The 22623-nt window shown below is 37.0% G+C and overlaps 1 long non-coding RNA gene across 3 annotated transcripts in view; it reads left to right on the top strand.

Annotated features, from left to right (window-relative positions):
• Positions 1-6: 6 nt before the first annotated feature.
• LOC137653538 (uncharacterized) overlaps positions 7-22623 on the top strand; it is a 34033-nt gene continuing 11416 nt past the window's right edge. The window contains exons 1-2 of one of the 3 annotated variants that reach the window (XR_011046513.1): positions 7-1336; positions 15479-15685. This is a non-coding gene — a long non-coding RNA (uncharacterized lncRNA). The other 2 variants (XR_011046512.1, XR_011046514.1) reach the window with 2 other exon arrangements.

The raw sequence follows: 22623 nt of genomic DNA on the forward strand, positions 1-22623 counted from the left end.
CCTGATATGCTTGCAGAGGGGGTGGGCAGGGCTATAAACAAGAACTCGCCGCGCAGTAATGGTGGAGTCACACTAGTCATTTCTTGCTCGAGGTTTTGGCCAACCTCCAGCCGATGATAGATTGATCGAAAGTGTTGTAGCGTCACACTACGATCTCACAGTTCGAGGAGCAAATAGGAAAAACCTGAAACCGATCAGCTGATATCATCATGGCGCCCAGACATTTTCTAACTGTTGCAGTAATATGTATTATCGGTATATAACGTGAAATGAATTCTACAACTACCACAGGATGAACAAAGCAGATTTATAATAAAACTCTGCTTTGAGGCTTGTTGGACCCAAGATTGCCAAGCAAGAGCACGTCCTATTTGCAGCCCCCATCTTTTTTGTTTACATCTGACGTCATGCTCGCGGTTTACACGGCCAGCTTCCCGTCCAGTCGGGAAGCCAATATCTCTAGCAACATCATCTTGGGCTTTCCATTTTGGGCAGCAACAACTTGCTGCTGGTAAAAAAAAAAATAAAAAAAAAGCCTAGTGTGATTCCAGCTTAAGGGTTCACTAACACAGAGAGAGGTGTGCTAAGAATTCATGTGTCCAACTGTACATCACTTGGGATGAACCCTAACCTTCTAAGCCATACTAGCAACTTGAATGAGTCGGAAATTGCTTGACGTAGCTTTATAAAATAGCTATATTACGATCATAATCTATATGAAAACAATTACTAATTGCTTTACGGGAAATGGCAGTTATATAATTTCTCAGATTTCTGTAATTATGAATATGTGCATAAATTTGTAACTATTTAAGCTCAAAATATGAGTCATAAACATTAAAGTCTGCATATCAATCAATTTGTTTACAGTGGTTTGGTTACCTTTTCTGAAGTGTAGGTATATTGTTTACGTTTCTTACAACTGACGAAAGACTAACGAGGCATTTTCATATTCTCGTACGAATAAGTATATGGAAAAGTTATAAGTGAAGTAAAGGCTCAAAACCATATTGATTTAATTACATATATATGACACTAAACTTTTCATGTACGATTATGATCGTAAACTTTTGAACTGGGCCCCTAGCGGACGTTCAGCAAACCACACCAGAGCATTGTGTCTTCACGCTTGCTTCAGAATTCTTGGGAAAATTTGGAAATTCGGTGTTAAAAATGAGTTGAATGAGCCAGTTTGATGGTTGCCTTAACGGTACTAGGTACGTTAGTGATTTTTCTTTAATGGTAACATCTTGAGAGTTACGAATTGACGCACAAATGGAAAAATAATTTCATCTTTAGCAACTGGATGTGACTCGAAGTCCTGATTCGAAGTACAGTAGGTGTTTAAACGTGTTTTTGTCGATGGGTATCTAGTTTGTCAAATTATCGTACACCTGGCAGTGTTTGTTAACTTCGTTCATTTTTCTCAGAGTTGTTAGATTTATTTTGTTTTTTCTTGAATGAAAATATACCCTGAACTTGTAATGCGTTGAATGTGTAAACTTCCGCTATTTTATACATTTTCTGAAATGAATTACGTGGTATGCATCTTTGATTTAGCACGAAAGAGAATTTACTTTTGTAGTATATGCAAATTTTCACGCATGTATTTTTCATAAAATATTAATTTAAGCTTAGTGGTTCCCGCTCAATGTAAACTACAAAATCAAACATCGATGAGATCAAAATATTTTACTGATATATATATATATATATATATATATATAATTTGTAAGGAAAGTACCCATTTATAACATAATATAAATCGATAAAGTCATGTAGTAGTACCAATGTTTAACATAAGCAAGTATTTCAAATACTATAAAACAAGATATTTTTGAAAAAAAAAAAATAAGTAACAAGAGGTTTCCACAAAATCTACCCGATTAGAAAAATCGGGTGAATTCCCAAGGTAAATGTGAGGTCGTGTTGAAATCAAAGGTAAATCTTCTGTCAGGTTGAATTCAAAGGTCGTGTTGATATCAAAGGTAAATCTGAGATGTTGAATTCAAAGGTAAATCTTAGGTGTTGAATTCAAAGGTAAATCTGAGGTCGAGTTGAAATCAAAATTATATTTCATATAATTTTCTTATAAATTATAATTGAGTCAAATGTGATTTTGTTTTTCCAAACTTCAGTGAATCACTGCACATTAATGTGTAAAAAAATTATTTTCTATATATGTGTTAGAATTACAACCTATGTGAGCTATGCAAGGGTCGTGCTGGCCTAACTGGTGATCGCCAGACAGGGGTTCGAGTCCCGCTCAAACTCATTAGTTCCTTTAGTGTCTGCACCCTCACCATCTTTGTGAGCTAAGGTTTGGGGGGGTCTTGTGGGAGCTTATGGGTCTACCTGTTGAGTCATCAACAGCCATTGCCTGGCTCTCCTTGGTCCTAGCTTTGATGAAGAGGTGCCTTGGGCGCTGACCATATGGATATATGTCCAATCTACGGCATTGTCACTGTCCCTTGCCTAGCCATTCATGAGCGACTTTAAAACCTTGGGAGATCCATAATGTCACTGTCCCTTGCTTCTGCCATTCATGAGCGACCTTTAAACTTATGCTAGGTACTCCGTGTAAGTTACATGTGCCATCGGAATGTCAATAAGGACATGATTTTCTTTTCTCTCTCTATTTTCACGGAGCATCACTGCCTTTGATTGATTGCCTTAAAATCAAGTGTACTGTAATTACTGTTGTAATTTATCGCTATAAGTGTAATTCATATTATGGTATCTGTAGCTTTGATATTTTTGCCTCTTTACTGTCTAGTGGCATTGACTTATTACTGCGTATCTATCTATACATACTTAAGCACACATACTTAAATATACATACATTTTATTGCTTTTTTTTTGTGGATGGGCATGTGAAGGTTTAGATGTTGTATTAAACATACGTTGTAAAGCGTTGAACATTTTGAGGGTGAAATTTTGAAATTTCCATAACAAAAACTTAAAAGCAAGATATTAATTCCTCCCTAATATTCAGAGTACATAAATTTTGTTAGCAAGATAGGAATTAAAGTTATCAAATGGTATTGCTATCATGAATATAATCTGGTGTCCTACTTATAAGAAAAAGAAGTCAATTATTTAGGAGTTTTTTCAGAAGCTTTCTGGGAATTATGACGAAAGGGGGGAGGCGGGCGATTACGTATTTCTTATACCGGGTAGGTTCAGACCTTAAAAATGTGCAATTCTCTGACATAGTATGTTAGCCTAAAGTATATATATATATATATATATATGTATATTTATATATTTATATATGTATATATATATATATATATATATGTATGTATGTACAGTATATATCTATATATATATATATATATATACATATTATATATATATGTATTTATATTTATATATATATATATATATGTGTGTGTATATATATATATATATATATAGTGTGTGTGTGTATGTATATATATATACTTGATATATAAATACATATATGAATATATACTGTATATATGTATATATATACATATATATATATATATATATATATATTATATATATATGCTATATATATATATATATATATACAAACAAAAAGTGTGTTCAAATAAATATATATATTTTGTGTGTGTGTATTGTATGTTGTATACTGCATTTTGAATGAATTGTTGTTGATGTAGCTTTAAAGATTGAATCCAAATGATTTGACTCTTAACTGGATTTTCCAGTCAAAGGAAGATTTGTATACGGTACAATATTTATCATAATTATGATCAACCACATTTTTAAATTCCTGTTTTGCATATTTAGGCTAATCATAATACTAGTAAGAACTTTATTTGTTATGTACTATTTTTTTCCAACATACTTGAAGTCTTTGCTTGCTTATATAAAGTGATATTAAATTATACAAAAAGAAAACTATAACAGGAGTATTTTATTTCAAAGGTGCCCTTAAATAACATATTTGACTGCTAAGGTTTAAGGTTTGCGAAGGTTTAAAATCATCCAGCTACACTTAAAAAATTGCCGTAAAAAACGGTAAAAAATCCTGGAATAAATGTTGCCAGGCATTTGCCGTTTTAAAAACGGATATCTTGACGTAAAGAAGTGATATTACGGTCACCAACCAGTAAAAGAGAATAACAAGTAGGGTAAAAATTACGGTCGCCTGTATTTTACTGAAATACGGCTGAGAACTGTATATTTTTACGGAGAATTTCCGATTAAAATTATAACTTTTTTTCCCAGTGTAATGGGTATGCCCTAGTCCATTTCTATTTTGTAATCATGAAACGAAAATAGATTATACTCGTTTTAAGTGTCGTCAAACAGTTTGTCGTCATATATTAGTTCCTGTTGCATTTATTATGTTATATAAACTTTTTAAATTTTTTTTTCAGAATTAACAATGTTTATTAAGTACAGTATTTTGTACTTCTGTCATTCTTTCAGCCTGTCACTTTTTTCATCAAAACATTTTCCGTGTTATCAAAGGAAGTTGTACTGAAATGCACTGCACTGTTTTAAAAATATTTTCCTTTTCTTTGTTTCCTTTCCTCACTGGGCTAATTTCCCTGTTGGAGCCCCTTGGTTTATAGCATCCTACTTTTCCAACTAGGGTTGTAGTTTATCAAGTAATAATAATAATAATAATAATTAGTCTGTTGGTCTGACTGTCAATAATGAACCTCAAGCAATCGCTATTCGTGATAAAGATTATGATACTCCTTTGCTGGTTTTGTGACCAACTGTACAGTCTAACTGATAAGATTGCAGATACTGTATACTGTAGATACTAACAAGAATAATTTACATTCTAATAATTCCTCAAGAACCGCGTCTTTAACAAAGGATCAGAGGTTTCAGAGGGCCTCTGAAGGCTCTGTCCTTTGATTATTATCCTATGATTGATATCTTCCATCCATAGTTCACCCATCTCAGAATATGGAGCTGTCTGATGGCCAGAATACTGCTTCTGGTAGTTCAGAAGTCTTGTAATCCCCTGAGTCTAGCTGGGTCTAAGAAGGATCATTCTTAAAGGTTATTCCCTTTCAAACACTTTAAAAGCCAGAGTTGCTACGGTTACCCATGACAATCATACAAAGACTCCCAAGTCTTGATAAGACTCAAAAGACTGCTGTTATATCAAAGTCCCAACTAGCTAAGCCTCTGGCGTGGAAGAAGCCATACTATTTTCTAAAAGATCACAAGAGTACAAGTCTCACTGGTAATAGTCTCAAGAGGCTATCCAGACATTTCAATTCTCGTACTGTGAATTCGATGAAACCCCACCCCGAGTAAATTTGCTGTGGATCGATGATAAATTGCAATAAAATTTAACATCACAATAGAATTATCAATATATGACCAAGCCAGGTAATACAACATACAATACTGTCTAGAGGTCGGTTATGATTGGCAGAAGCAAGGGACAGTGACAGTGCCCTAGAGGCTGACAATATTATATATGATCAGAGCCCAACGCCCTCTACACCCAAGCTAGGACCATGGAGGTCCAGACAATAGGTACTGATGACGCAGTAGGCAGACCTATAGGCTCACCCAAAATACCCCATCCTTACCTCATAAAGATTAGCTAGGTACCAGACACTATAGCAGTTCGTCAGGCAGGGAAGTTTCCAATAGGCTACCACATACGAAATGAATCCGATAGTTTATTATTATTATTATTATTATTATTATTATTATTATTATTATTATTATTATTATTATTATTATTATTATTATTACTTGCTAAGCGACAACCCTAGTTGGAAAAGCAGGATGCCATAAGCCCAGGGGCCCCAACAGGGAAAATACTTCAGTGAGAAAGGGAAACAAGGAAAAATAGAATATTTCAAGAACAGTAACAACATTAAAATAAGTATTTCCTATATAAACTATAAACTATAAACTATATACCCTCAAGCAAGATAACTCTAACTCTAAATGCAAACATAAAGATGTCCTGGGATAAGACTTGTGATGTTTTGATGAAAATCACAATAAGAAAGACCTATAGACAATTCATATCGTTCTGCTATAGCAAAATTAATCTATAGTGTTTTAGGCTATCATAATCATCATCATCTCCCACGCTTATTGATGCAAAGGGCATCAGTTAGATTTCGCCAGTCGTCTCTATCTTGAGCTCTTAATTCAATACCAAGCAGGGTAGATATTTTAAAAAGCTCGTAGAGTCTTTGCTTATATCAATTTCCAAAATTAGTCCCCAAAAAAGCTCAGGTAACGAATTATATACTAATTAACAAGCCTAATTGATTAGAGGAGAAATTGCGCGATCATGAAGTTCCGAGAACTATTCAACAGTTTCGTAATAGCATTGAAAATTCGTTCATTTACTCTGATTTTGAAACTCAAAACTTGTGAAGTTTGCATTGCTAAGTTTTCCGAGACAGATGTCACGTCTAGATATTTTTTTTTTTAGTTTATTCGACTTACATTAGATACTATACTAAGCATTCTCCTACCATTATCTGATAAGTTAATTTTTTTTTTCTTTTTGAAAAATCTCATGAAACTACATGTTTTTTTGGTATTAATAAGTGACTTCATGAAATTGGAATTCAAGGTAAACCTATATGATTAATTTCACGAACTCATTTCCGAATAAGATATATATATATATATATATATATATATATATTAGGTTGGAATTAGCAATGTCTTTACCAGTACATTGAATTGTAAAGGGGCTATCCCCTAGGGTAGTGTCATTTATTTCGCTTTGGCCATCAGCACCATTGTTTGAATTATCTCCACCACTCAAAGTTTTATCGATTGTAAACTAATATGCCATTTTTATTACATCTTACTATTCTACCTCTGGAAAAAAAAAGAATAAAAGAAAACTGAAAGGAAGATTTAAATGTCATTAGTAGAGTGTGTAGTAATTACCAAAGTCTACCATTGAATTCAATTTCCTTTTTGCGTTTTCTCTTATAGTTCCATTTAGAATTCTAACCGTTTTCTTTCGTGTCGCATTGAAATTTAATCTTGTAGTTTAGGGTAATTTTTACTTTAAATTATATATATATATATATATATATATATATATATACTGTATATTGTGTGTAGCCTATAAATAATACATATAAATTATTTAGCCAAAATAGTTTTTTTTTTTTTTAATATCGAATTTCCACTACCTTAAGAGCATAATTCCCGAAGATGAATTATGATTTATAGTGGCACAATCCACACCTATGCCTCTGAAATCGAGACAAAACTATAGATAGTTGACTTATCAGGTACTACATAAAGATGTTGACATCGATGCTGCAGTTAATATGTAGAAAATGGCATATCTGTTTACAAAGTTTACATATGCTTTTATGAAAGTCACATGAGTTAGTGGTAAAAGTATCAAGGTCTATAGACTTTAAGAAATGTCATCTTGGAATGGATGTGCGTGTATATGAATCTATATATTTATGGATAGGCCTACTGTGTGTGCGGGTGTTAAAGTGATGTGGTACCCTATTAGAAATGTCCCTGTATGACGATCTGTTGGACTAGGGTTCGAGACTCGTTCAAGCTCTTTAGTTTCATGCAATGTCTGGAACCTCACCATCCTGGTGAGCCAAGGATGGTGTATTTGGAAGAACGATCTGCTCTGTCATAAGCAGCCATTGCCTGGCCCTCCCTGGTCCTACTCTGGGTGGAGAGGAGGATTGGGCACTGAACTCATGTATATATGATCAGTTTCTAGGGAGTTGTCTCTGCCATACATGAGTGTCATTTAGATTTTAAAGATTAATTAAATATTGGTTTAAATATTTGCCAATTGCTAAGCATATCTGACAAATAATTTAATTAAATTTTTTTAATATGCATAATTTTACATAAATTCCAGTCGTTATTTATTCCATATTTCGTTTTAAAAATGGCCTATTATTCAACTAATTCTTCCTGTTAATGTTTTTAAAATGTTCTGTTTTAATTATTTATTACTTATGTCGTTTATCTATTTCCTTATTTCCTTTCCTCACTGGGATATTTTTCATTTTTGGAACCCTTGGGCTTCTAGTATCTTGCTTTTCCAACTTGTGCTGTAGCTTAGCAAGTAATAATAATAATAATAATAATAATAATAATAATAATAATAATAATAATAATAATAATAATAATAATAATAATAATAATAATAAAGTCTATGGCTATTTCTGGTCAGGGTGGGTTATATTATGTTATCATTATTGTTATGATTTTATTATTGTTATTATTATAGGAATCGATTTGATTAAGATTTTATTAGAATATCCACATTACATAAATGATAACGAATGGGAAATATTACAAGATTTTTATAATACATTCTTTAGTATGTGGAACTCAGTGAATATCTAACTTAATCCAGAGACTGATACAGTTTTGAATTTGGTTACAGTCGGGGATTGTATGCAAGATACAGTCTTATTCTTGGATGTATCACCTTGTTTGCTTGTTTGTGAAAACACTATTCCCAGTTTCCCCCTTCTTCGTTTTTTTGTATATTTAAATTTTGCTTTCTACGGAGTATATTTCATCCATTGTTTAAACTTATAATGAATTAAATAAATAATGTAAGCAATGCATTACAGTATATCGAATACTTTGATGAATGTCGATGTTTTTTAATTAACATTTGAGTAAAATTGCTGGAAAAAAATTTTTCAACCAATAAGAGGTTAGCTTTTAAGGCTCCTGGGCAATGGACGAAGATTTAAGCCATTAAGAGACGGCTATTCACAGCGAGTCTGGTGGAGGTCTGTCATTGGCTGAAATTGTTTCATTTCAATTTCAGGGCATTTCCCTGTGCGCCTCGATGGAGTGAAGGTCAGTAAATTCTTAATGGCAAAATTTTGCCAAAATATAGTTATAATTGCTAGGTCATTATCAAATACTTAAGTGAAATGTGCGAAGTTTGTGCGGCAGTAAGGACATTAATTTTTATTGGAAGGTCACTCCATAACTAGGTAAGTTTGAACTATGGGAAAGGATCTCAAAATGTACTATGTGGATGGGATCATTTATTTGCTTTCATTTGTGTTTTGGATCACTGAATCCTCTTAGGCTATTGCATGTGTTGCCTTAGACACGTAATGACATAGACATTTAATTAGGGTAAAATAAGTTTTGCTGTAAATAAAATAGTCAATGGTTTAGGGGTCATAGTTGAAGATCGTGTACAGTATATCTAAAATAAACTGCGACATATGTATAGGTGGGTGTACCCAGTGTTGTTATTATTATTACTTGCTAGGCTACAACCCTAGTTGCAAAAGCAGGATGCTATAAGCCCAATGGCTCCAACAGGGAAAATAGCTCTGTGAGGAAAGGAAATATACTAGGAGAGAAGTTTAAGAACAATAACTTGATATAAATCTATTAAATATAAATTATAAAAACTTTAAAATAACAAGAGGAAGAGAAATAAGATAGAATAATCTACCAATATTTTGCATCGTCGTGCCAGCTATCCAATCTGTTCTGGTCACTGCCAATTGGCAGTAGTGGGAGATTTTTTTCTGATCGCTCACAGCAAACCAACCTAGTATGGGTGGCCCTGACTATTACAACAATCCAATCTGTTCTGGCCACTGCCAATTGATGATGGTGGAAGATTTTTTGTCTGATCGCCACTGAATATAAATTTTATGCCTCTGAATATAAATTTACTTAACTGGCGAACTTCCCTTTCTTAACTAAATAGTTAAAGGCTGTTTTTGCTAAACGCTCATTTTCAGTTTGCTTTTTAACTTTGTAAATTCATTAATTACAGAGTAAATTAACTTCCCAATCACATGTTATTGATTTTTATATTAGTTTAGTCATTAGTTCTTAATTAGATCTAATTTATAATTACTGGTGTATATTGTTTATTAATTCCTGATGGTTTCACTGATTACGGATGTGAATTTGATTACCGATGCGTTTAATTCAAGAATTACTGATGTAATCATTTACTAGTTACTAATGTGTTTAATTTACTAATTACTGATGAGTTTAATTTACGGATTACTGATGCGTTTAATTTACTGATTACTTACGTAATGTATTTACTAATTACAGATGCGTTTAATTTACGGATTACTGATGCAATTAATTTACTAATTACTGATGCGTTTAATTTACTGATTACTGATGTGCTTAATTTACGGATGACATGTAATTTATGGATTACAGATGTGTTTAATTTACGGATTACTGATGTAATTAATTTACTGATTATGGATGTGTTTAATTTACGGATTACTGATGTAATTAATTTACGGATTACAGATGTGTTTAATTTACGGATTACTGGTGTAATTAATTTACTGATTACTGGTGTGTTTAATTTACGGATTACTGATGTAATTAATTTACGGATTACTGATGTAATTAATTTCCTGATTACTGGTGTGTTTAATTTACGGAATACTGATGTAATTAATTTACGGATTACTGATGTAATTAATTTCCTGATTACTGGTGTGTTTAATTTACGGAATACTGATGTAATTAATTTACGGATTACTGATGTAATTAATTTCCTGATTACTGGTGTGTTTAATTTACGGAATACTGATGTAATTAATTTACGGATTACTGATGTAATTAATTTACTGATTACTGGTGTGTTTAATTTACGGATTATTGATGTAATTAATTTACGGATTACTGATGTAATTAATTTCCTGATTACTGGTGTGTTTAATTTACGGATTACTGATGTAATTAATTTACGGATTACTGGTGTAATTAATTTACGGATTACTGATGTAATTAATTTACGGATTACAGATGTGTTTAATTTACGGATTACTGGTGTAATTAATTTACTGATTACTGGTGTGTTTAATTTACGGATTGCTGATGTAATTAATTGACGGATTACTGATGTAATTAATTTACTGATTACTGGTGTGTTTAATTTACGGAATACTGATGTAATTAATTTACAGATTACTGATGTAATTAATTTACGGATTACTGGTGTAATTAATTTACGGATTACTGATATAATTTACTGATTACTGGTGTGTTTAATTTACGGATTACTGATGTAATTAATTTACGGATTACTGATGTAATTAATTTACGGATTACTGATTTGTTTAATTTACGGATTACTGGTGTAATTGATTTACAGATTACTGATTTGTTTAATTTACGGATTACTGATGCGTTTAATTTACTGATTACTGATGTGTTTAATTTACGGATTACTGATGTAATTAATCTATTGAATACTGGTGCGTTCAATTTACGGATTACTAATGTAATTAATTTAGTAATTACTTATTCGTTTAATTTACGGATTACTAGTGCAATTAATTTACTAATTACTGATTTTTTTAATTTACTGATTACTAATGTAATTAATTTAGCAATTACTTATTCGTTTAATTTACGGATTACTAGTGCAATTAATTTACTAATTACTGATTTTTTTTAATTTACTGATTACTAATATAACTAATTCACTAATTGCTGATGTTTAATTTATGGATTACTGATGTAATTAATTTACCGATTAGAGGTGTAAATAACTTAATTGATATAAATGTTTTATTGCTAATGTAATTAGTCATTGATAAACTTTTTATATATTGATGATTAATTCTTCATCTAAGGGTGCAAATATATTGTAATTAATTTGTGACTAGATGTAGCCTAATTAATTTGATGTGATAAGCCATTAACAATTATATTCAAATATCTAATATATCTGGGTATTTATTTGTTTTAGGATTTTTTTAATCTGTAAATTTTAACTTCTCATAATTGTTAACTTTCAGTAATGTTTTAATTTACTTTAATTCATTAATTTTCTTACGATAAATGACAGTATCTTAAGATGTTTTACTACATCAATGATATTATTATTTTCAAACAGCTCATTTTTGTTCCTTTTCGTGAGGTTCTTAATACTGAGTGAGGGGTGCATGTCATGACTGACATATATATATATATATATATATATACATATATATATATGCATATATATATGCATATATATATGCATATATATATATATATATATATCACCACATAAGTACTTTTGGTGGAGATAACTCAATGTAGAGATTATATTTTGAAAGCCACTTTTATGCTAATCCCACCACCAGGATATTGGGTGAAGCTTGGGGTCTTCTCATCTGGTGTTTCCTTTAGGTGAGGTTTGACATGTCTTAATTGGTGTTTTAGGTTGAAGTTGGCATGTCTCACCTGGTGTTACTTAGAGGTGAGGTTGGTGTCTTATATGGTATTTTTTGGGGTGAGGTTTTCGTGTCTTACCTAGTGTTTTTAAGGGAAAGGTTGGTATGCCTTAATTGGTGTATTTTAGGGGTGAAGTTGGAGTGTCTTACTATGCGTTTCTTAGTGGTGAGTTAACCTTACCTGGTGTCTTACTAAGCATTTCCTATGGATGAGGTTGGGGGCTATCATGCTTAGCATTTCTTAGGGGTGAGGTTGTTACTTAGGGATGGGGTTGCCACATATTATTATTATTATTATTACTTGGTAAGCTACAACCCTAGTTGGACAAGCAGGATGCCATGAGCCCAGGGGATCCAACAGAGAAAATAGTCCTGTGGGGGAAGGAAACAAGGAAAAATAAGACAATTTAAGAACAGTAACAACATTAATTTAAATAATTCCTATATAAACTATAAAAACTTTTACAAAACAAGAGGAAGAGAAATAAGATAAAATAGTGTACACCTCAACCTTAAGAAACGCTAGCTAAGACATATAGATCTCCTCTCTAGGAGAAGGACACTCCAAAATCAAACCATTGTTCTTTGATCTTGGGTAGTGCCATAGCCTCAGTACCATGGTCTTCAAGTAAGATAGCTCTAACCCAAGACAGTGGATGACCATGGTACAGAGGCTATGTCACTACCCAAGACCAGAGAACAATGGTTTGATTTTGGAGTGTCCGTCTCCTAGAAAGATCTGTATTTCTTATCTAGCGTTTCTTAGGCGTGAGGTGTTCATATCTTATCGGGTGTTTCAACAAAATCTCTTAATTTGCCGTTCATGTGGTATGGCCGTTAGGCGAAATTTCTAGAAAGGGTTTACGCTCCAGATTAAAATTACTTCAAGATTTATCCTCAGAGAACATCTGTAACGTTTAAATAGCTTTCAGAAGATTGAAATTACTGCTAAATATTTTCTCATACAGCATCTGTAATCTTTAAAACACTTCTAGACTACTGGAATTATTGTGTTTTTCGTATCTGGTGAGGAATTGCCTGAATTAAGGCCGCGAGGTAACTCAAGGTAGGCTGGTATTTCTGAGTTTCTAGATTCAATTTGTAGTTTGTCATCGGCTATAATTGTGTGAGAATCGTTGTCAAATTATCATTTTCCAACAATTAAGGATTGATCCAGGGTTTATATCTCTCTCTCTCTCTCTCTCTCTCTCTCTCTCTCTCTCTCTCTCTCTCTCTCTCTCTCTCTCTTTAATATATCTTTAATATATCCAATGTTTGGTACATGTTATTACTAATCAACTGCCTCCGTAAGTGTGAAGTTAGGGGTGTGTCTTCCCTTGAGGTGAGGGGATTAGTTTAAGTAATAAATAAGTCAATGTTTTCAATTTATATATTTCTTAAAGACAACATTAAACCCATTTCAACCAGTGTAAGATCAAAACTGTTATTTGGTATTTTAACCAAAATGTGGATTTAAAGTTAAGTGCTAAGGTCAGCAACCAACAGTTGGACTTGAGTAACTTAACTGTGAGGAACTGCATTCTTTTAAAATTGGTGAACTGTTGTTAACTTTTTTTTTTCTTAATATGAGGAGAAAAACTTCACATTTATGACCATTCCACAATGTTTTAATCCTGGAGTCTTTGCCCCTGATTATATTCACAATTTTTTGTTTTTTCAAATCACGAAGCATTTATAACCATATAGCCAGGACCCACTGCAGGACTCGGTAGGTCCTGCATATAGCGTTAATATTTTTCATTCAATTTGTATTGCACTTAACATTTTATCTTTTTACCTTTCACCTTTTGACCTTTTACCTTAAACCTTTTGACCTTTTACCTTTCACCTTTTGACCTTTTACCTTTCACCTTTCACCTTTTGACCTTTTACCTTTCACCTTTTTACCTTTTTACCTTTTACCTTTCACCTTTTTACCTTTTTACCTCCATTCTAGGTTTGTTCACTATTGTTTGGTCAACCTCAGAACTAATTCACTGTGCAAATTCTTGATTTCACACTCATTTACACATATCCACTGAATTACCTCGTGTAATTCCCAGGCCATATTATCCAAATTAATCAATTCTTAAGTCATTGGTAAATGAATTTTCTTAAATGACTTTAAGGAATTATTGGTGCGTTATCTGGACAGGATTAGCATAGTAAAAACGGAAATGAGTCATACCTTATTCTGTAGGAATCGAGAATACACCCCTTGTTCCCATAATTTCTGGGTCATTCTTAGGTTATTGAGTTGTCCTTCACAATCTTATTTTATTCAAGTTCCATTTTCTAATATCGTGTAGGCCTTTATAGTGGAAGGCATTGCCTCAGCTATAAAGATCTCAAGATCTAGGTGTTAAACATCAGGGTTCTTGAGTGGCTCTGCCAATAACAACTTTGCTTTCCTTGATCACGGATACTGCTGGAGGAGTCGAGTACAGCCACGTCCAAGTTGTGTTTGTTTATTTCCTTATTTCATTTCCTTACTGGGCTATTTTTCCCTGTTGGAGCCCTTGGGCTTATAGCATCTTGCTTTTCTAACTAGGGTTGTAGCTTAAATAATAATGATAATAATAATAATAATAACAATACTACTACTACTACTACAACTACTACTACTACTACTACTACTACTACTACTACTACTACTACTAATAATAATAATAATAATAATAATAATAGGGGTAGACTTGTGGGTATTTGTGACATTTCTCAAGGATGAGGTTGGCGTGTCTTACTTGGCATTTCTTAAGGATGAGGTTTACGTGTATTACTTGACATACAGGTTCTGTCCACGTATGAAGTACTGTCTCTATTTCAGATCGGCCTGCTTTCTTGTCGCTTCGGGGGTATAGTAAGTGTTTTAATGTATTCAAGATATTCAATGTTCTATTGACGTTTGTACTACTACTACTACTACTACTACTACTACTACTACTACTACTACTACTACTACTACTACTACTACTACTACTACTACTATTATTAGTAGTAGTAGTAGTAATAGTAGGTTTAAATATCTTGTGAGTAAATAAAAAGAAAGATGTCAATCAGTTTTTTTGGGGGAAATTATAATTTATGGTCCTTTTAACAGAAAATTCCGTTATATACAACAGCTGTAAAGATTCTCTCTCTCTCTCTCTCTCTCTCTCTCTCTCTCTCTCTCTCTCTCTCTCTCTCTCTCTCTCTCTCTCTCTCTCTCTCTCTCTCTCTAAAAAAAATTAATTATTTTGTATTGATTAACTGCTAATAGTTAAAGTATAAGAATGCTAATTTATTTACTTTTTCAGATGTTGAAAATTAATGTCATGGAACCGAAAGGCCTACCCCGCCCCCATCATGGGCACTCAAGTACCCATCATATGACCACAAGTTTTGAAAAAAAAAAAAAAAAAAAAAAAAAAAAAAAAAAAAAAAAAAACAAGCAGCTCTAGTATACTCCAGTGATTACTTTTGAAAAAAAAAATAAAAAGAAATGTATTCTCCAGTGATTACAGGTGAGTCGTTCACTCGATATCCTTTGTGTTTTTGGTGAGAATATGATTGGTTTATATTACAATCCAAAACCTATGTTGTTTAAAGCATTCACAACTTTTCAAAATGTAAATAATTTCATCTCCCCAGTGTTCATGTCTGTCCAATAGGCTAAGTACAAGGTTTATTAATCCAATATAACTCCTCTGTCTCTTTTTCTACTAATAAAATAGTTTCGTTGACTAGTAGTCTAGAATTCTGTTGCCACTTCACCCAGGCTTTCGTAATTTTCCTTACTGCCCTCTTAGTACGTAATTCAAAGTTCACTGTAGCCCCAAGGTAAGCAATCCGTTAGATCTTCCCAGACATGCCTTCAATTTCAACATGAAACACCAACTAGTACAGAGGTAGTCCTATCATCTCCCACTACTATATGCCCACTTTCCTGAAAGTATACTTTACCCACTTCCATTCAGTCTGAATTCCTTTTCCGTTTAGTTTGGTCATTATTAGAGCGGCTTTCTTTGAGATACAGGGACACCATATACATAAAGTAACATACTTTACACACTTCCATTCAGTCTGAATTAATTTTCGCTTCAGGTTGGTCATTATGAAAACGGCTTTGTTTGATATATAGGGACACCATATACCAGCCCATATACATAACGTAATATGCTCTACCACCTTCCATTCAGTGTTAATTCCTTTTCCCTTTTGTTTGGTCATTATTAAAACGGCTTTGTTTGAGATATAGGGACACAATATACATGTCCAGCCCATATTCATAACGTAATATGCTTTACCACCTTCCGTTCACTGTGAATTCATTTTCCTTTTGGTTTGATCATTATTAGAACGGCTTTGTTTGAGATATGGGGTCACAATATACCTGCCCAGCCCATATACATAACGAAATATACTTTACCACCTTCCAATCAGTGTGAATTTCTTTTTTCCTTTGGTTTGGTCATTATTAAAACGGCTTTGTTTGAGATATAGGGTCACAATATACCTTTCCAACCCATATACATAACGTAATATGCTTTACCACCTTCCGTGCCGTATGAATTCCTTTTCCCTTTGGTTTGGTCATTATTAAAACGGCTTTGTTTGAGATATAGGGACACAATATACCTTTCCAGCCCATATATATAACGTAATATGCTTTACCACCTTCCATTCAGAGTTAATTCCTTTTCCCTTTGGTTTGGTCATTATTAAAAGAGCTTTGTTTGAGATATAGGATCACAATATACATGTCCAGCCCATATTCATAACGTAATATGCTTTACCACCTTCAGTTCACTATGAATTCCTTTTCCCTTTGGTTTGATCATTATTAGAATGGCTTTGTTTGAGATATGGGGTCACAATATACCTGTCCAGCCCATATACATAACGAAATATGCTTTACCACCTTCCATTCAGTGTGAATTTCTTTTTTCCTTTGGTTAGGTCATTATTAAAACGGCTTTGTTTGAGATATAGGGTCACAAAATACCTTTCCAACCCATATACATAACGTAATATGCTTTACCACCTTCTATTCAGTGTGAATTCCTTTTCCCTTTGGTTTGGTCATTATCAAAACGGCTTTGTTTGAGATATAAGGTCACAATATACCTTTCCAGCCTATATACATAACGTAATATGCTTTACCATCTTCCATTCAGTGTGAATTTCTTTTTTCCTTTGGTTTGGTCATTATTAAAACGTCTTTGTTTGAGATATAGGGTCACAATATACCTTTCCAACCCATATACATAACGTAATATGCTTTACCACCTTCCATTCAGTGTGAATTCCTTTTCCCTTTGGTTTGGTCATTATTAAAACGGTTTTGTTTGTGATATAGGGACACCATATACCAGCCCATATACATAACGTAATATGCTTTACCACCTTCCATTCAGTGTGAATTCCTTTTCCCTTTAGTTAGGTCCTTATTAAAACGGCTTTGTTTGAAATATAGGGACATCATATACCAGCCCATATACATAACGTAATATGCTTTACCACCTTCCATTCAGTGTGAATTCCTTTTCCCTTTTGTTTGGTCATTATTGAAACGGCTTTGTTTGAGATATAGGGACACCATATACCAGCCCATATACATAACGTAATATGCTTTACCACCTTCCGTTCACTATGAATTCCTTTTCCCTTTGGTTTGATAATTATTAGAACGGCTTTGTTTGAGATATGGGGTCACAATATACCTGCCCAGCCCATATACATAACGAAATATACTTTACCACCTTCCAATCAGTGTGAATTTCTTTTTTTTCAATATTAATCTTACCCGATGATCATGTAGCTGCAACTCTGTTGCCCGACAGAAAAAACCTAAGGTCGGGATACGCCAGCGATCGCTATACAGGTGGGGGTGTACAACAACAGCGCCATCTGTCGAGTAGGTACTCAGGTACTTCTTGTCAACAAGAACCAATTTTTCCTCTGTCGTGCCACCGGCAAGACCTACTTGATACGCTGTTGTTTCTGGAGTTGATTTCACGCTTTTTGGTGATGTATTCTCTCTAGATATTAGCTTTCGCTGTACAGGAGTTATTATCATTACCTTATCAAGGTTTTTTGATTAGTTTTGGATTAATTGTTGACGACTTTGATAGATTTTGGATTCCCCCCTTGGCTAATTCAAGATGTCTGACCATTCTCAAGTCCCTAAGTACAGGCAGCGTAGCGCTAGGGACTGTTCTAGGCGTCTTCCGAAGGCCTCTATAGATCCTCACACCGTTTGTTCCAATTGTAGGGGTAAATCCTGTCAATTGGAAGATCGATGTGAGGAATGCGCTGGGCTTTCGGAATTCGATTTTAATGAATTCCTTAAGAATGCACGTAGGCTAGAGAAGGATAGGATCAGGAGGAGTTCGTCTCGCTCTTTTGATTTTTCCTCTCCCCATGCCCTCAACCTATTCCTTCCCCTGTAGTGGTGACTCCCGACCCTTCTACTAGTGCTCAACCCTCGATGGCGGACATGATGCGTGCCATTCAGGCTCTTGGTGACAGAGTGGAGTCATTAGCTAATGACCGCAATCAACTCTTGGCCGATGTCAAAGAGTTGAAAGAGAAAAGTGCAGTGGGAAGTGTAGTGAGTGCAAGTGCGGTGAAAAGTGTCAGTGTCAGTGTTACGCATGAGGGTGCATCTGTTCGTGCCAGTCGTCCTCCCAGTCCGGGACCTCTTGCAAGCTCCCAAGCCCAGGGGAGAAGCAATGTCGAAGGACCAAAGGGTTCGACAGGCCTTGATCAGCGTACAGATGTACCCTCAGTGGTTGCGGACGTATCTTGCAGAGATCGTCCCATCCACAAACAGACGAGTGAGCCCATTCATTCCTCGTCTGTGGAAGAAGTTTCTAGGCAGAAACGTTGGACCAAGGTCTCACGACCTCTCAAGCGCAAGGTCCCTTCCGAGCGAGTCCAACGGCCCAGGTGTAGCCACTGGGTCAGTTCGGACTCGCCGCAGTCTTCCGATGACTGCACACCTCCCAAGAGAGGTAGAGTGGTTCCGCAGCAGGCAATCACTCCGTCTGTTGCCGCACCAACCACGGTAGACCCTAAGTGGTTTATGCTGCAGTCTATGCAGTCTAAGCTTGCTTCCTTCATGCAGGAGTATCGTGCTGAGAAGGTTGACACTGCACCTGTTAACCTACAACCTGTCATGGTTGTGCGCTCAGCAGATACTGCGGCTGCCTGCTCCCACACTCCGCCTGTGAGAGCTCCACCAACGATGCGCAGTCGACCCTGCCAGACGCATGTTGACGTTAGCCGACGTGCGGCACCCTCCGTTGACATGCGTGAGCTACCGCATCAGCAGTGGGAAGGTGCTGTCAAGCTGCCGTGTTTTGACGCAATGCGGCAGTCTCCGCAACCCACGGCAGTCCCCACCACGCACCATCACTCCGCTTTTGTTGTTGCCAGCTCTCAGACTGACCAGCAGCGGCATGATGTTGGATCCAGTGCAGCTACGCATGCACCCGTGCTGCCGGATTCAGCCGTTCAGCTTTCTTCTCCACCTTTGCCGCTTCCTCCTCAGCATTCGGATGAAGGAGTCTCTGATGATGACGAAGCTGCGCATTTGGACGATCCGCACTCCGACATAGAAGAACCCAAGACTACGCCTCCCTCCTTAGACTTTAGAAAAGTCCTTGCCCTGTTTAAGGAGTTGTATCCGGACCAGTTTGTGTCTGCAACCCCGCGCTCACCTCCCTCTGAGTTCGCTTTAGGCATGCAGTCAGCAGCTCCTGCCTTTACGAAACTCGTACTCGCGCGCTCATCCAAGAGAGCTTTAAGGGTACTGGGAGAGTGGTTGCAGTCCAAGAAGCAACTTGGGAAGACAGCCTTCATCTTTCCACCGACCAAGCTTGCTTCCAAATCTAGCGTCTGGTATGCCACGGGAGAAGATCCCGGCTTGGGAGTTCCTGCCTCTGCCCAGGGCGACTTCTCAAGTCTGGTTGACTCTCCCCGCAGGCTAGCTATGAGACGCTCCAAGATTTGCTGGACCTTTTCGGACATGGACCATCTGTTGAAGGGAGTTTTTCGTGCTTTTGAGATCTTCAACTTCCTGGACTGGTGTTTGGGAGCGTTAAGCAGAAAGACCTCCCCTTCGGATAAGGACTCTGCCATGCTCATCATGTCATGCATGGATAAAGCCATTCGGGATGGGTCTGGCGAGCTTGCGGCTTCGTACGTGTCTGGAGTTCTTAAGAAGCGAGATCACCTTTGCTCCTTCTTGTCTGCGGGGATCACTCCATGTCAGAAGTCGGAGTTGATGTTTGCTCCGCTTTCCAAGTGTCTCTTTCCGGAAGAGCTGATCAAGGGGATTGCCGCCTCGTTGATCCAGAAGGATACCCATGACCTGGTGGCTTCATCCGCACGTAAAGTCACAGCTTTACCTTCCGTGCCTAGACCTAGGATGGACACACCAGCGTCTAGGTTCATTCCGCCCTTTCGTGGCAGAACCTCCAGCAGAGGAGGTACCCGTGCCGACAGTCAACGTGGCAAAAAGAAGAAGGGTTCCAAGTCCTCAAAAGGCAGAGTCTGATTGCCAACCTCTCCAGACAGCAGTGGGAGCCAGGCTCAAGAACTACTGGCAGGCCTGGGAGAACAGGGGTGCAGACGCACAGTCTGTGAAGTTGCTAAGAGAGGGGTACAGGATTCCATTCTTGCGCAAGCCCCCTCTAGCAACTACTCCCATCGACCTCTCTCCCAGGTACAAAGAGGAGGACAAGAGGCTAGCTTTACAGCAAGAGGTGTGTGTCTTGCTACAAAAGGGAGCGGTAGTCATAGTCCGGGACCATCAATCCCCGGACTTCTACAACCGTCTCTTCTTAGTAGCGAAGAAGACAGGAGGGTGGAGACCGGTGCTGGACGTCAGTGCTCTCAATGCTTTTGTCACCAAGCAGACGTTCACCATGGAGACGACGAAGTCGGTGCTAGCATCGGTCAGGAAGGAAGACTGGATGGTCTCGTTGGACCTAAAGGACGCGTACTTTCACGTCCCCGTCCATCCAGACTCCCAACCTTTCCTAAGGTTCGTCTTTGGAAAGGTCGTTTACCAGTTCCAAGCCCTGTGCTTTGGCCTAAGCACGGCACCTCTAGTGTTTACCAAACTGATGAGGAATATTGCCAAATTCCTGCATTTGGCAGACATCAGAGCCTCCCTCTATTTGGACGACTGGCTTTTAAGAGCTCCGTCAAGTCGTCGCTGTCTGGAGAATCTCAAATGGACTATGGATCTGACCAAGGAATTGGGTCTCCTGGTCAATATAGAAAAGTCCCAACTCGTCCCATCCCAAACTATAGTCTATCTAGGTATGGAGATTCAGAGTCGAGCTTTTCGGGCTTTTCCGTCGGCCCCCAGAATCAGTCAAGCCCAAGAATGCATCCAGAGCATGCTGAAAAGGAACCGATGTTCAGTCAGACAGTGGATGAGTCTGACAGGGACGCTTTCATCCCTGGCCCTGTTCATCGCGTTAGGGAGACTCCACCTCCGACCCCTTCAGTTTCATCTAGCTGCTCACTGGAGAAAGGACATGACGCTAGAAGCGGTCTCAGTTCCTATATCCGAAGAGATGAAGTCTGCACTGACTTGGTGGAAGAACAGCATTCTTCTCAAGGAAGGTCTACCACTGGCTGTTCAGACCCCCGACCACCTTCTCTTCTCGGACGCATCGGACACGGGCTGGGGTGCGACACTGGACGGACGGGAATGCTCGGGCACGTGGAATCCGGATCAAAGAGCACTTCACATCAACTGCAAGGAGCTACTGGCAGTTCATCTGGCCTTGAGAAGCTTCAAGTCCCTCCTTCTAGGCAAGGTGGTGGAGGTGAACTCCGACAACACTACAGCCTTGGCGTACATCTCCAAGCAAGGAGGGACTCATTCGAGGAAGTTGTTCGAGATCGCAAGGGACCTCCTCACCTGGTCAAGAGATCGAAAGATATCGCTTGTAACGAGGTTCATTCAAGGCGACATGAATGTCATGGCAGACCGCCTCAGCCGGAAGGGTCAGGTCATCCCCACAGAGTGGACCCTTCACAAGAATGTTTGCAGCAGACTATGGGCCCTGTGGGGTCAGCCCACCATAGATCTGTTCGCTACTTCGATGACCAAGAGGCTCCCAAATTATTGCTCACCGATTCCGGACCCAGCAGCAGTTCACGTAGATGCCTTTCTTCTGGATTGGTCCCATCTAGACCTGTATGCATTCCCCCCGTTCAAGATTGTCAACAAGGTACTGCAGAAGTTCGCCTCTCACGAAGGGACACGGTTGACGTTGGTTGCTCCCCTCTGGCCCGCGAGAGAATGGTTCACCGAGGTACTGCAATGGCTAGTAGACGTTCCCAGGACTCTTCCTCTAAGAGTGGACCTTCTGCGTCAGCCGCACGTAAAGAAGGTACACCCAAGCCTCCACGCTCTTCGTCTGACTGCCTTCAGACT

Source organism: Palaemon carinicauda, chromosome 14 (assembly GCF_036898095.1).
Source record: "Palaemon carinicauda isolate YSFRI2023 chromosome 14, ASM3689809v2, whole genome shotgun sequence".
Classification (NCBI taxonomy): domain Eukaryota; kingdom Metazoa; phylum Arthropoda; class Malacostraca; order Decapoda; family Palaemonidae; genus Palaemon; species Palaemon carinicauda.